Below are 17118 nucleotides of genomic sequence, written 5' to 3'. Positions count from 1 at the left end.
TATTGCTCCTTGTAATTTAGCCACTCGTGTAGCACTACTAGGTAGACCTATGGATTTTCAAAGTAAGAAACCGGAGAGAGCACAAATAATCACACATCTTACGAGAGGGAGCTCTATGTTGTGGCACTTGCATAATGCATGGGCCACATCATAGAACTCATAAGGTAGTGTAATTAGATTGAGTCTTCGAACTTCAAATGTTATAGCACCTTTCAAAAACACATAGTTCCCTTCCTTGTAGGAAACCTAACGTTTTTTTCTCATCAAATAACTTCTTGTAGCAATATTGAGCCTTCTGTCATACATTGCAATGAGCGATGTGTAACATATTCATGTCTTTATGGAGAAAGACCTTTGTCAATCAAGCCTTTTCTTTGGCAAGTCCCACAGTAATTGCTAACCTAGGTTGAAATTCATACTTGAGTATAAAAGCGACTAAATCCATAGAAAATGCTATAATCAAAGTCCAAGATTGGAAAAGAATCCTCCCAATTTGTTTTAATAACCAACTTTTGGTATACTGCTCTCTAAAAAATGGAGATTGTGACCTTCTCCATCATCTCCCCTCATCTCCATAGCATTCCCCAACCTCTTTATGTGTGGTGAGTGCTTTTACATATGTAGCTACTCTCGTGAATCCACTCAAGGCATTTGAGAAAGAAGAGCAATGCTCAAAACGTATGCATGCTATGGCTTTCCATATCTACCACCATAGCTCTCTGAATGGCTATGTATTATTCTTGTAGAGATGAAAATCTCTCTTCCATATAATTTTTCTTCTATTATTTTGCACAACCATGCGCTCTTCACTCTCTGTGATTGGTATGCATGTTATGTTTTTTCTCATGTTGTGATTTCATGTTAATTATGATTAAATGTTGTTGTGCAAATCTTGCTTAGTAAAGGTTCTAATCATTGTTTTAAACTTGTTCAAATATAGAATTTCTACTTATGATGAGTATTTCATCTATGTTAAACCTTAAATATATCCTAATGGACAATTGTAATAAATTATACATCCACTTGGGATGTGCACAATTTTGTCTAGTTTATTTTGTTGTCACACATCATTTTGTGATTCCACGTTGGTTTTGAGACTATTCAAAAAATTTGAAGTTGTATCTATTTTTGACAGATTCAAGAAGAAACTTTATGATTGTTTTTGAAATTTTTTCATATGACATGTTATTACATTGTTACGAAATCATGTAGGACGTTAAGATGAGTTCATAAGAATTGATTGTGTTACTGCTAGTTGTTGTGGATGATGTATTATGGTCCATTTTGGGTGGGTGATAAGATTATGTTGTAATGTTGCTTGGTATGATGAGATCTTGTTTGGGTCGATACCCATTACTCATGTTTTATGGCTTTTGGTAGCTGTCTTCTTTGAGGCACATCCATGACTATCAACCAGTGATTTGGGGGTATTATGTGACTAAGTTTCGGAGACAATAAAGTGGGTGATTCTCATGCATGATATTGTTGGCTAATGCCAGTTACACCTAAGGTGATCCTTGAAGAGGTTGATGCATAAATTCTTACCACTGATAATTTGGAATCCTTTGAAGGTTTGGGCTCATAGAGGGAGGCAAAGCAACCTCTATTACGTGAGTCGGGTTAGGTGGTAAACTAACTTGACCTTAGTAAAGTGAGATTATCCTTGTCCATAGGAAAGCAAGGTAGATGCATCACCCAATCAATCCTTAAATTGTTCACGGATCCACTCCATAAGTAGATACATTTATGTATTCTTAGGACTTTTATTGTGTTGAAATGCCTTGATATAACCTTATGATTGTATGACTCATATTGGGGTTACCTTCTCATCACACATGTGTCATATTTTCTTCTTTCACTCCCTCTCTCATACATTAACTCAAGGATAGTACTGGACGCTAGGTTTTTTTAAGTTAATCCGCTCAAGGTCAGCAATCTAGCTAGCTTTGAGCAAGCACATAGCTCCTCATCTAGTGGGCAGATTCCCATGCCATGGAAAGTGTAAATTCTTAAAGTTGCTTATTTTTTTGATGATTGTGACTACATATTTTCTATAAACCTCTAACATTTAATGGCCTAGTAACTTGTGTGTAGAGAAAAATAGCATTTCATTAGAATAGATTCCTAATGAGCATAGCAAGAGTGCTTGGGTAGAGAGAGTAACAAAAAGCATAACACCTAGTTAGATAGCATGAACAATACTTCAAAAGAGAGAGATTATTCTATTGACAACAATTGAGGAATGGATTTACATGGAGCCGGTCCCACCTACAAAAGGCTTTGTATTATAGGTTTCTCCCATCAAGAGAGACATTTTACAATACAATTCTTTGTGTTCCTTCAATACTAGCTAGTGCAATGAAGATGGAAGCTTCAAGCACTAAGCAAAACACTTATAAAACACAACATCAATTCCCTCACGGTCTTAGACCCAAGACCTCACACACCTTCAAAGATGGTGAGAGCTAGCGGGGTATGAGAGTAGATTGAGAGGAAGAAGGAGTAGTCTTACGAGAAAGATGTACATCTCCTCACATAATCACTCATATTAGCATAGCATAGCATTGCCTAGTAATTAGCATGGTAGAGGAGATGATCATGCATTGAAGCTTGGCTCTTGGTTGGATTTGCATCACAAAGCCAAGAGTTGTTGGTGTAGGCCTCCCTTCTCACAAGCTTGGAGTAGGTGATAAGCTTTCCATTAAAGCATGAGAAGGAGAGAGAGAGAGAGAGAGTCTTCTTGCTTCACACATCAGATTGTGTGAGTGTGTATGGAATAATGACTTGAGAAAATAAGCCCCCTCTCTCTCTTGGTCGACCCCTCATGCTATTTTCCTCTTGCTGACACCCCAATATTGGACCTCTCCAGGTTTAGCCAATAGGATTTCAGGAGCATAAGAGATAGCCTTCTGACATGTGTCCCCCTTTCCCCTTTGGTGAGAGCTTTAGGTAATTAATTAATGCAACTAAACTCTCATTGGATCCCTTTGTCTCTTGGCCAATAGGAATCAGGCAAGCCATTGGGCTGTTGAATGCTCATTGGACCCCTTGGGAGATTGTCCAATAGTCTTTTAGAGAGCTTAATTCTTATTGCTTCTTTTACTAAGTGTTTTTAAATGAATGAAGCTAGATTTACTCTAGCCTAATTCTCATTGGTCCACCTCCATGGCCATCCAATAGGATTTGAGTACACCTTGTGGGCATCTGGGCTAGGGATATGACATGTGTCCCTCGTTCCCTTTGTGTGAAGGAGGCTTGTAAGTGTGTGTGTGTGTGTGTGTGTGTGTGTGTGTGTGTGTGTGTGTTTCTCTCTCATCCCCTACTTCCAGGGCTCGCCCCCTCCTATGTAGGACTCTTTGAAGACTTTTTGTACACACACGAAGCATCCAATTTTCCTAAGCTTTGACCTTTGGACACAACCTTTGAATTTTGGAACCTTAGCATTTTGGAAGTCTTAATGGGCTGAACCTTAGGGTCTTTAAAGCCCATTGTTGCACATTGCTCTTTTGTAGATGACCCCCCCCCCCCCCCCCCCTTGGATCCCTATTTTCCCTCATGTGGATCCCTATTGTGGCCGGTCTTCCAGCTTAACCAATATTCTAGCTTTTTCTCCCTTGGCACTTCCCCATATTAAATGATTAGTTTAACATGAGAAAATCATTTAGGAGATTTAGATATTAGTTATTATGACAAAACCCGTAGAGGCAGGACCCATGAAGGACCTCTCATTAGGGATCTCTAAGGGATGAAAGAGTTTGCCTACACTTAAGCCACTCTTCTTAAAGTTGCTTTTTTTTAATGACTGTGATTACATATATTTTGTATAAACCCGCAGAGGTAGAACCCATGACGGACCTCTCATTAGGTATCTCTAAGGGGTGAAAGAGTTTGCCTACACTTAAGCCATTCTTCATTTTCCACCTGACACTTTTGGCAATGTAATGGGTACTCTTGTATGTTTTTATGTGACTTCAAACTAGCACATATATCTTCCTAATACTAGGATGACCTGTACTTCAAATATACTATATTGCTCCTCTTGCCAAATGTTAGGTTTGACCCTTTAGCTGGTCCATCGTAGGCACAACTATCTTATCGCAATCCTTAATGCTTGTGATAACAACTTTCCATACCCAAGATGGTTTAGGACTCTTCCAGATTTTGGTAGAAGACCACTTCAATAAAGCTTCTATTTTGCTAGAATCCATCCAAGGTAATATTATAGATCGGAGATAATAAACCCCTAACTGTATGAACTCACACTTGCTCTTCTTAGCACATAGTGCTAAGAAGAGCACTCTGTGCATGCTAGCATAGCAACTAAAACTTTTTTTTTGAAATGTTCCTCCTTAGAATGACCATAAATGACGACATCATTGAGAAAAGGAATGACAAACTTCCTCAAATAAGGTCTAAGAGATTGTTCATAAGTGTCATAAGCATGGTTGGAGCATCAGTCAAACCAAAATGCTAACAAAAGAATGCATATTACTCAATTTGGGTTTTGAAAGTTGTCTTGGGAACATCCATTAGATTGACTCATATTAGATGGTATCCTTGGCATTAATCAATCTTAGTAAAGTCCTTTGCCCCTTGGAGTTGATAGAAAAACTCATCAATTTTAGGCATAAGGTATTTGCTTTATACTTTAATCTCAATGAAATTAAAATTGTCTATACACATGCATAAAACCATCCTTCTTTTTCTTCACTACATCAAAGAATTACATGGAGAAGGGTCCGACTAAAACCCTATTGAGATAGACAACAAGCTAACTTTCCACTGTAGCGGCTTTAGATTGACTAATTCAATTTGTATCCTTATTAATGGATTTAATGTCCTGAAGAACATCAACGCTATGTTGCACCAATTGTTCAGACGACAATCCAAGAGGTGAATAATCTACAAATACATTCTCGTAATCAGACAATGCACCATCTAGTCCATCACTTTGAAAAGCATAATGGAAATTGACATTATATTCAACATGAGAATCTACAGACAAGTGAGACAACCAATACAACTCAATTGTGATAGAAATCAAGATGGGGGTGTGATGGAGCTACATCATTCTCTCCTAGTAGCAAAAAAATGAGCACTTTTGGCATTGGGGAGATTTATGTTGATAAATCTCTTTGGAAGATGGCCATAGACTACACATGCCTAAGCACTACATATAGTTTGCGGCGTCAAAAGTCGACAAATTTAATGGATCCGGCTTCCAACGTGGCAAATCAAAGTGAAGGGATATCTGATGTGAAAGAATCTTTGGAGCATCGTCAAACCTCTATCAATAGACAAAGCAGGCACATCTGTTGCTGATACGAGAGCATTATCTACCGAGAAACAACACAAGGAGAAGCAAGCATTAGGTATTAGTCTGACATCTCTTGAAGATGATTTTATTCATTATCTGGATGACATGCAATCTGCACACGCTGCTTGGATGGAACTAGAGAAAGTGTTTGGTCCTAAAGCCAAATACTCCAAAATGAGCCTTGAAATGGACTTGTATTCTCTTCCTATGCATGATGACGAGTATATTGCAGCTTTAACTAACAGGTTGAAAATCATCCACACTCAGTTGATTTATATTGAACCCCTTGTCCCAAACAAAGATCTTATAGCCATTTTTCTTAATAGCCTAGCTGCAAAATTTTGTCAAATTGTAACTATTTTAAAGGAGAAGGATCCACTCCCTTCTTTGGATGGTATTGTTAATTCATTGTAGGAAGAAGAGAAATGAGTACCACATATTAGTTCTATTGTACCTATTGCATATGTAGCTCGTGGTTGTACTTCGACTGCAAATTCCATTAGGACTACAACTTCAACCAGGCCTACTACCAACGCTAGACCTTGTGAGATATGCGGACGTAGTAATCATCAAACGAAGGATTGTTTCAACAAAAATCCTTGCATCCACTATGGAGAGACCAATCATCCTTCGAATAAATATTTTAAGAAGAATAAACGACATATCAACATGGTTGAAAGTGATGAAGATGGTGAAGTACCGATGCTTCTCGTAGATATTGATGTCTTGTAGTTTTTAGTTTGTTTTTATGTTGCCTTTTATGTCAGTCATTTGTCAATAAAATGTACGGTTTATAGACACTGCCACACATCAGTGAGACCACCCTTTTATTTTTGGTTATGAGTTTTGCTTTGTCTCACATTGATAGTTGTTTGAGGGAAGTGCACACACACACACACACCTATGTTGTCAAGGGGGGGGGGGGGGGGGGGGGGGGGGGACTTCTACTCACAGTTTTAGGTGATTTAACTCTGCCATGGTCTATATCAAGTCCATAGTTAGTGGTTTGGGCTTTGGGGGGGGGGGGGGGGGGGGGGGGCGGTTGGCTATGCAAGCCCAATTGTGGTCCAGTGTGTCAAGCCTGTGGGAATTACCTCTAAGGGAATGCAGTAGAACTTCAGTTTGCATGGAAGGTTTACCTTAAATTACTCTATATATATAATTTTTCAAGCAATACAATACTGTGTCGACTCTCTCTCTCGTTCATATCTTTGCTTTTTTGCACGCCTTCACCCCTTCACCTCACCCTTGCCACATCTCGCCATCATCCACCCTAACCTCCCCAACACTACCAAGCATGAACAAAAACCACTTGTGGACACATGCATGTCATAACAACCAGACCAATCTGAGTCCAAAAAATCATGTAAATTTGGCGGCAATGATCCCCCCTTGGGATAAATCATCCAAAGATGTAAAGTGCCACTCAAGTAGCGAAAGCCTGCCAATACTTAGACCCTGGGCTATGCATAAATATGCTAACCTATAAGACTACAAACTAAATATCTGGCCTCATATTGCATACATAAATAAGGCATCCAACACTAGCATGATAAAGAGTGACATCAATAAGATCACCAACATCATGAAGACTCAATTTTGAACTTGTTTGCATGGAAGTAGCATAGTCCTCAAGTCGAAACTTACATAGTAATGTCTCTATGTAGCTTGCTTGACACAAGGAAATACCACCATCACACTGCTTAAATTGTATGCCCAATTAATGATGCAACATCCCCAAGTCTTTCATCTTGAAAGTAGCATTCAAATCATCCTTGAATTCAACAAGGTGTGTCTCATTTAGACCAATAATCAACAAATCATCTATATATAGAACGACGATGAGAAATACATCACCCTCACACTCTACATACAAAGTGCTTTCTATTGGATACTACGAAAGCCTCATTTGCAAAAAATTAGTGTCATCTTTCTCATACGAAGCACGAGGAGACTGCTTCAACCCATACAAAGATCTCTTACATTTGCACACTTTATCTTCTTATCATTTCTTGACAAAATCGTGATGCTGAGCTTCATAAAGTTCCTCAAGTATATCACCATCCAAGAAAGCAGTAACAATGTCTGATTGATGTACATCCCATCCAAAATGAGCTGCTAATGCACATAAAAAATGAACAGTATTCACACGACAAGTGGGAGCAAAAGTCTCTTCATAATCGATGCCTTTCTATTGTGCATAACCTTTTGCAACAAGTCAAGACTGATATCGATCAATCTCACCATCCGGTTTACATTTCAACTTGTAAACCCACTTCGTACCAATGGCCTTTTTGTCACGAGGCAAATCGCATAAAGTCCATGTATCATTTTCTATAAGTGCATCATATTCTGATTGCATGGCAACCATCTAATTTTCTGAATTTTGTGCTTCATCAAAAGACGGAGGTTCCTCCACATCACATAAACTACTAATGGCCAAAGCATAACAATCTAACGCATAAGATGCATGCCGAGAACCTGAAGAAGTATGACTAGACATAAGTGCATCCAATTTATTGTCATGCAAAGTCTGTACCAACCGTTTTGGCATACCTCTAGCCTCCTCATTCTCAGTGCTTTCCACATCATGTACATCTGCATCAGTAATAGGCTAATCCATAGCATTTTCTAAAACCTCCACACGCTATACATTTGCCTCATTGGAATTTACATTTTAAGTTTCCACCATTAAAAAGAGGCCAAGGTGTCATAAATGTCAAGTGAGCTTACAACACTATCTCTAGTACAAACACAACATCTCGTGAAACCAAGATACTTTCTATTTGTGGATGGTATAACTTGTAACCTTTGCTTTCAATACTATAACCATAAAAAATGTATTTAACAATCTTATCATCCAATTTCCTGTGCTGCATTTGTGGCACCATAGCATAAGCTAAACAACCAAAAACACACATGTGACAATAGATGGCTTCTTATCATGCCATGCTTCATGCGGAGTCATAGAATGCAAAGCTTTTGTAGGACACCTGTTAAGTACATAAGTAGCACACATGATAGCCTCAAATGTGGCAAAGCTTAACTATTCACCATACATCATGCCATCCTCGTAAGCGACTTGTTTTTCCTTTCAGTAGCACAATTTTGCTGAGGTATATACAACACTATACATTGGTGTTTTATCCCATGATTAGCCAAAAATGCATTAAACTCATGAGACATATACTCCCCCCCTCGATCTGAACGAAGGGTGCCCATAGTACATTTACAGACATTTTCAGCCATAGCCAAAAATTGCTTGAAGCACATAAACACTTCAAAGATTTAAGCTAATATACCCATGCATGCGTGGAGTAATCATAAATGAAAGTCACAAAGTATAGGTAATTTCCTAAGGACGGAGTTTGAATAGGCCCACAAACATCACTATGCACAAGTTGCAATCTATATGTAGCCCTTACTGAACCATCCTTTGGAAACTTTGAATGTTGCATCCTACCCAAAATACAACCTTCACAAACATGCTTAGAATGTGCTTCAAGAGGTGGAAAAGAAGCAGCCATATTAGTTTTGCAAACGTAGCAAACTAGCAAAATTCAAATGCCCAAAACGTGCATGCAAAGGTTTGTCTGAAACAACCTTTGAATCCACAATTGCATTTGCAAAATTTTGCCCACACTTGTCATACAAAGTGAGCTTATGTAGCCCACAACACAAAATTCTAGATGCAACAACTTTATCATTAAAAATGAGATCATAAAATGTACATTTGTCATCCACAAATTTCACAACAAGACCAAGTTTAGCAAGTGCAGATACATAAAGGTCTTTTTGATCCCAGGTATATAAAGTGCATCAACAAGTGTGAAAGAATTTCCATTTGCAGCAGTCAACACAATCTTCAAATGCCTTCACGTGATAAGAGACATTGTTGGCACAAGTGACTGTATTTCCATGAGAGACAACCTTGAGAGAGGTAAACAAGTCACAATGTGAGGTATGTGCTTTGTAGCACCACTATCAAAGTACCACCACACATGTGAATCTACATTAACTGACATACATGCAGCATGGACAAAAGGATCATAAAGTGCATTGTTAACCCTCACGGCTGACGGACACCCTATCACCTACGACAGACGCGGTTTTATTTATTTAGTAGAGTCAGGGACCGGGATTGTCGGTCCAATAGCAAAAGGGTAGAGTGATCGCCGATGAGAGGCGCACTCTAACAGGAACATTCAAGGGCTAGTTGGCTAAGTATGGGCGTCCAAGTGTGAATGGGTCGAGCTCATATAAAAGTCACCTAAACCTAAAATTCATTCATTCTTTCATTTGTGCAATTGAAGAGTGCTCTTGCTCCATCTCCATCTTCTTCTTCTTCATCTCCTTGTGTGTGTGTGCATGCGAGAGAGAGAGAGAGAGAGAGAGAGAGAGAGAGAGAGAGAGAGAGAGAGAGAGAGAGAGAGAGAGAGAGAGAGAGAGAGTATTGTGACGATGGCACGGCGGCGTGAAGCGGTTGAGCGCGGCGCAGCGGCGGCTCCTTCTTCTTCGCGGCGAGGAATCCTCCATGAAGGCGAGCATAGGGCGGTGAGTGACACACCCTTGCTCTCTTGAGCTTACTAGATTAGTCTAGTTATGTGCTTGGAGCCATTTGTGGCTCGCACACAGTGTATCGGCAAGTCTTTTGCATTGACAGTGCGACAGACGCGCACATTTTTGGCGCCGTTGCCGGGGAATGCCTTGCATTAAGCTTGAGTAGCACTCTATGCTCATTTGTGGTGCATTTTGAATTGTAGGAAAGGTAGAGAAGGAAGGTGTGTGTGTTGAGAAGGAGTTTGTTTTTCTACTGTGTATTGTTTTGTTAATAGGGTATTGAAAGGTACTGTGTTTTTTCTGTTCATAAGGTGTTTTCTCTGTGATAATGTGTTAGGATTAAGGTAGTAGATCCATAATGTTAGTTATGTGTAGAGTACAATAGATAGTTTTGTTAGCTAATGAGTCGACGATAGTAGTGTGTTAGTGTGTAACAGTAGCTGTATTAGTTGTAAGTAGGTAGGTTAGGTGTGTGTGTGCTCGCGTGCACAGCGCGGCCGCGGCGACCTTATCCCAAAAAATAAAATAAAAATTTAAAGGTAGGACCGGGATAAAGAATATCCCCCAGACCCAAGCCTCAGCTCACGCTCAGGCTCAGGCCTCAGTCCCCCTTTAAAATTACATATTTTAGCCTCACGCGTAGGTAAAAATTGAACTTTTTGAGGACCGACGGAGCTTTGGGTAACTGAACGTTGTGTTGTAAAGCACACCATGACCCCCTGAGTGATACGCTTGTTTTGAGCTGTCACATGCTCTAATCCAAAAACCGATCATTAAAAAACATAAAAAAATGAGTGAAAACGGACACCTAAAAAAATAAGCGGTTAACCTTCGAAGTTATTCACCGACGCTTGTAGGGTGCCAAAGGCACATGCATCTGTGCTCTGGTCATGTGCTAGAGGCCGAGCAACTAGAGAGCATTTTGAATTACGCGAGTTCTCAATATCCACCTACCTTAGGTTCCGGGCCCTCGACGGGGACCCAAGGTATTACAAACCAAGACCCAAACATAGCGGCTAGTGACTCTTCCTCTGACTTCGACGTCATGGAGGGTTTCCCAACGCCTAATCCCGATAGCTCAAGCCAAGACATGCATGCCATGGGTCCACGGTCTGGGCCAAGCATGCTTAGCCGCTTGAAGGAAACCTTTAGTAGAGCCACTCACTTTGAACATGAAGCTAACGATGTAAATGAGAGGGGTGGGGAAGTAAATTCTCCATTCATGACTAACGTAGACCCTATGCTCTTAGAGAGTGTGCACGTGAATACTTCATTCGCTGCACCCCTTGACTCTTTAGAGCTATTTCCTTTGAGGTTATATTACCTGATGGTAGAAGCCTTGCCGAAGTGCAAGAGGTTGAGCAATATATCATTGCGGCTAGGAAAAAGGAAATCGAGAGCTTACGCAAGGCTAAGCAACGAAGAGAGCTAAAAGAGAAAGGCCCTATGTCAATATTTTTGCTAGGAGAGCAATCGAGTGCTCCTGAATTAGCGACCACTAAGGGTCAACCCATAGAGAGCCACATTGCATCTAGTTCAAAAGACACCCCTAGCACCTCAATCCTAGATGGAGCGTTCTTAAATGAGAACTGGGAGTACGAACTACAAACAAAAACTCTAACTGACCTATACACAGGTCACACCTATCACGTGGGTTGGTTAGATGTCCTACAATCCACAATGGGTGCTACTAGTGTGGAGGTTCAACAACAAAGAGTTTGTGAGTTCATCCATAGGGTTATTGAGCTAGAGAGATAGAACAAGGGGATCCACATGCCTTCAACGGGTCTGATGAGATTCTTGGATACAGGGAAGGCTAAACAACCAACCTTATCACAAATGGAGACTCCCTCGGTGAGTCCGATGGATCCTCCATATGTGGTTTCGCCAGGGGTCTTAGTGCAATCTGAGCCCACAAGTGATAGCTTTACCTTTCCAAGTCTAGCTTATCTTTCCCTTGATGACACCACGGCTACCATGCCTACCCCAATGATGGGCATGCCAAGAAATAGGCCATGGACCTCATTTGTTAGTAAAGCACCACTACATGGTAGCTCAATGCCTGCAACAGTACCTACAAGTGTGTACCAATCGTATACACCCATGGGCCCTCGTACTCATGTAGTTCCTACCCCTCCCATTGTTTCAACTACCTATGCTCCACAACCACAACACCCAAGTTCTTATTTCCATGGGACCATACCGGCTAGCATTAGCATGTCACATCCAGTGCCTGCTATGCCTAGGGCCACACATATGAACTTTGGACCACCACATGGCACAACACCGTACCAAACGTGGGACCCAAGGGATTCCTACGCGCCAAGCCCAATGCCAATACCTACTCCACATGTAGTCCCTGGAGCACCTTCACCCACAGTTCCTGCTCACTTAGGTGACTTGGCAACATTTGCTCAAGCTATCGGCCGATCTATTGCTGAGAATATGCGTAACACGCCTGATAGAGAACCTAGAAGTAAGGCAGTACAAATAGCCAAGCTCACACAAAAATTTAGTGGAGACGGGGATGTGAGAAAGCATATCAAAGTGTCTGAACAAATATGCGATTCTTTAGGAGAACACAATGACCTGCATAAGAGTAATGCTTTAAGCCTAACCTTAAGTGGAAAGGCTGGGGATTGGTATAGAACCCTAAGGGTGGAAGAAAAAACAAATTACCCTACTCTTAGGAGACTGTTCTTAAAAGAATACATACAAGAGGGAGTGCTTTGGGGTGTAGCCTCTCAGCTCCAAAAAGCCCAACAAGAGGAAGGAGAGTCGGTGAGAGACTTTATTAGTCGCTTGAAGCATTTGAATTCTCGTTGTAATCCAAATGAACGCTTCAATAATAATCAATTACTTGATAGATTCATTAGGGGATTACGACATGAGGATATCTACAATGGCCTAGTCATTAGAGGTATCACCACTTGGGAAGCAGTCACCACCAATGCGATCCAATTGGAGGATAATTTAATGATTCAAGGAGAAAACAATGGTGCTCAATATGCTATGGACCGCATAGTACCAGTGAATGCCCTACTTTTACAGTAAAATTCAATGGGAACTGCAATTCCTGTGGGAGGTATGGTCATCAAGCTAAGGATTGCATAGTATTTAAGCGTGAGATGGCCAATAAACCAACCTTAGCATGGACAGACACACCTTGAGTGCGTGCATTGATGCCGACCCCAGCTCTTGAACAAACATTACAACACATGGTCCCTAGGGACCAAAATGTAGTTCAAACAACACCCTTACCACCTCCAGTGCTAGGATCGCAACCACCACATCCAAGAATCACTTCTGTGAATCAAGTGGGTTGTGAGTCATCCATTGCTTGTTTGGAAGGTTGTGAGGAAGAAATAGACCCTAATATTGCCTATGGGATGCATGCGCTTGAAGAAAGTCCACAATACTACATGGAGGACTATTTGGGACAAGTCAAACCTGTCTATCAAGTAGCTGCTCTTGCTGCAAGAGGCCAAAATATCAATTACACTGCTAAGAGACCACCTCTTCAATGCTATGAGTGTGGAGGTCCACATCGTGTGGCCGAGTGTCCTATTAGGCTACAAAAGAATGCCACACTAATGAAAACCAATCAAGCGAGCATGTCTACAATGCTGATACTCATGTGCAATTGATGTGGCATAGATCATTTGATTGCCCAATGTCCATATAATCCAAATGCACCAAAGATCACGCCATTAAACTTGATTGAGGTTATTGAGGAGCCATAACAAAGTACACCTGTGGTACTAGTAAATGTACTCACACGATCGATGCTTCAAAAAAAAATTATATATTCTTGAGGAAAGAGACACTGCATCAATTGCCCAATCTCAGAAAAAGAAGAAAACACGAAGGAAGAGATCGCAAAAAGTAGCGAAGTCAGACCCCAGTTCAAAGACCAATATAGGCACTGGTGACGACCCCGTATATATGAACGATGCTGAAGAGGATTCTGATTCAGGTGAAACCATGGAGACCAAAATGACCACTAAGATAGAAACCAACAAGGAAGATCTTCATGAGCCACAATGGCCATGATCCAAGAAGAAGATAGGAACTTATCTAAACCCTTCAGAGGAGATCCAGCGAGTCAAGCAATTAAGGAGTTTGGTAGAAGATACGCAAAGGGATCTAGAGCCAGTACCTAGGAAAATCCAGATTACAGACACAGTGTTCCCTATGCAACAACAACCTCACTAAGTCCATAGACCCTTAGCTATACCTAGTGTCATCCAAGAAGAAAGTGACTTAAAGTCATGGGAAAGTGGACGTACTCACTTGTTGATGGAAAGAATGTTTACAGAGGGACTACCTGATCCTATCGAAGAAATGGAGATCCCATCTTCCCCACGTCAAGGGACTGAAGCCTAAAAGGTGCCATTAAAAATTGCCAAATTGATGGATTTCATGTCTTCAGAAGTTAGAACCACCATCATGTCCAAACTATATAAAGACCCTGAGCTAGTCTCAACTCTTCGAGCCTTCCTCAATGGAGAACTAAAGTTTGGGCTACCACAATTTGCACAGATGGATGGAACTGGGGAGATGCCAATAGAGGAGGAACACTTAGATCCACAACTCAACCTAGATGAGAACCTTGTTATAGAAATACCTGTTAATAAGTTGGGACAATACTTTGAGGGTGATGAATCCAATGCGACCATACCAATCACTACTAAGGGATATATTGTGAAGGGAATCCTTGATGGTGGCACTGGGGTTAGCATTGTGACAAAAAATTGTTGGGAAACTGTCAGAATAATCAAGATCTAATTCTACTAAATGATTTTCTCATGTTAAACTGATCATTTAATATGGGGAAGTGCCAGGGGAGAAAAAGCTAGAATATAGGTTAAGCTAGCAGACCAGCCATAGTAGGGATCCAAAGGAGAGAAAATAGGGATCCAAAGGGGGGGGCCATTTGCAAAAGAGCCATGTGAAACAATGGGCTAAAAAGACACTAAGGTTCAACCCATTAAGACTTCCAAAATGCTAAGGTTCCAAAATTCAAAGGTTGTGTCCAAAGGTCAACCATGGGGGGAATTGGATGCTTTGTGTGTGTCCCAAAAGTCTTTACAAATCCCTACATAGGAGGGGGCGATCCTTGCTTGTAGGGGATGAGAGAGAAAGTCACACACACACACACAAGCTCCCTTTACACAAAGGGAATGAGGGACACATGTCAGCTCCCTAGGCCAGATGCCCACAAGGTGTGCCCAATTCCTATTGGATGGCCTTGGATGTGGACCAATGAGAATTATGCTAGAGTAAATTTAGTTTAATTAATTTAAAAACACTTAATAAAAAGAACCAATGAGAATTAAGCCCTCTAGAAGACTATTGGACAGTCTCCCAAGGGGTCTAATGAGCATTTAGCAACCCAATGGCTTGCCTGATTCCTATTGGCCAGGAGGCAAAGGGGTCCAATGAGAGTTTAGTTGAATTATTAAATTACCTAAAGCTCTCACAAAAGGGGAAAGGGGGACACATGTCAGAAGGCTATCACTTATGCTGCTTAATTGTCATTGGCTAGCCCTAGGGAGGTCCAATGAGAGGGTAGCATGAGCAAATAGCAAGAGGGGTCGACCAAGAGAGAGAGGGGGCTGATTTTGGCAAGGCATTATCCCACATACACTCACACAATCTCATGTGTGAAGTAAAGAAGACTCTCTCTCCTTCTCAAGCTTTAATGGAAAGCTTACCACCTACTCCAAGCTTGTGAGAAGGGAGGCCTACACCAACAACTCTTGGCTTTGTGATGCAAATCCAACCAAGAGCCAAGCTTCAATGCATGCTCATCTCCTCTACCATACTAATTACTAAGCTAAGCTATGCTAATATGAGTGATTATGTGAGGAGATGTACATCTTTCTCGTAAGAATACTCCTACTTCCTCTCAATCTACTCTCATACCCTGCTAGCTCTCACCATCTTCAAAGTTGTGTGAGGTCTTGGGTCTGAGACCGGGGAGAATTGATGTTGTGTTTGATAAGTGTTTTGCTTAGTGCATGAAGCTTTCATCTTCATTGCACTAGCTAGTCTTGAAGGAACACAAAGAATTGTATTGTACATGTCTCCCTTGATGGGAGAAACCATAATACAAAGCCTTTTGGAGGGGGGACCAGCTCTATGTAAATCTAGTCCTCAACTGTTGTCAATAGCTTAATTTCTCTCTCTTTTGAAAGTATTGTTCATGCTATCTAACTAGGTGTTATGATTTTTGTTGCTCTCTCCACCCAAGCACTCTTGTAATTCTCATTAGGAATCTATTTTAATGAAATGCTCACTATGTTCATGCTAATTTCCGCTACACACAAGTTTTTAGGCCATTAAATGTTACAGAAACTATGGGAAGACCTCACCTTGCGACCACAACCATAGTAGTGAAGATGGCCAATGGGTCTATTGTTAAACCTATTAGGATGCTAAAAGACCTCAAGATCAAGGTCTTTGGACATAAAATAAGAGTTACCTTCATTGTTATGGATTTCTCCAAGCACACTATGGCATTTGAGATGATATTAGGACGTCCTTTCATGAGGGAAGCAAAAATGGTGCATGATTGGTCTAAAAACCATGTCTACTTGCAGCTCCAAGATTCTATCATTCAAGTGGATCTTGTAATCGATCGAGCACATCCCCTAGGAAACAGGTTTATAATTGATCATAGATCTGACACCACAGTTCACTCGGCCCCATTGCACTATTGTTACACGTGTAAAGTGGACACTGATGTTGGGAAAGATTCTCCTTATATGGACGTTCTACCTGGGATGACTGAGTCTGACAATGTGGATTGGGTCCACCTAGCAGCAACCATAGACACTTGGGGAAACAGGAGGACAACCTGTGTGACACCTGAGGGGGATGAAATGCCATCACTCGTACCCTTAAATATGCTACAAGCAATGCATATAGCTTCTGACAAGACTCACCCTAATATAACGAAGAAAACATACAAGTGGGTCCCTAAAGCTTCTTTAGGGACCATAGCTAGTGCTAAAAGACAGGAGCCTGGTAAGAGACGTCCCACTCGACCCAAGAAATGTAAAGAAACGTTGCGTTGGATTCCTAAAAAACTATTGGAAGCCCAAGGCTACTATGAAGGAAATGATCAAATTTGGGTGCCAAAATGTAAATTGTGCTCTTACTTGTCACCTGGCCCATGTGAGCCCAATCTTGTGGCTCCAAAATGAATTGAAGATCACGGAAAGGAAAAAATCACG

This window comes from Adiantum capillus-veneris, chromosome 24 (genome assembly GCF_014529385.1).
Source record: "Adiantum capillus-veneris isolate H3 chromosome 24, ASM1452938v2, whole genome shotgun sequence".
NCBI classification, from domain to species: domain Eukaryota; kingdom Viridiplantae; phylum Streptophyta; class Polypodiopsida; order Polypodiales; family Pteridaceae; genus Adiantum; species Adiantum capillus-veneris.
The sequence above is the reverse complement of the archived record's forward strand: the minus strand, read 5'-3'. Positions refer to the sequence as shown.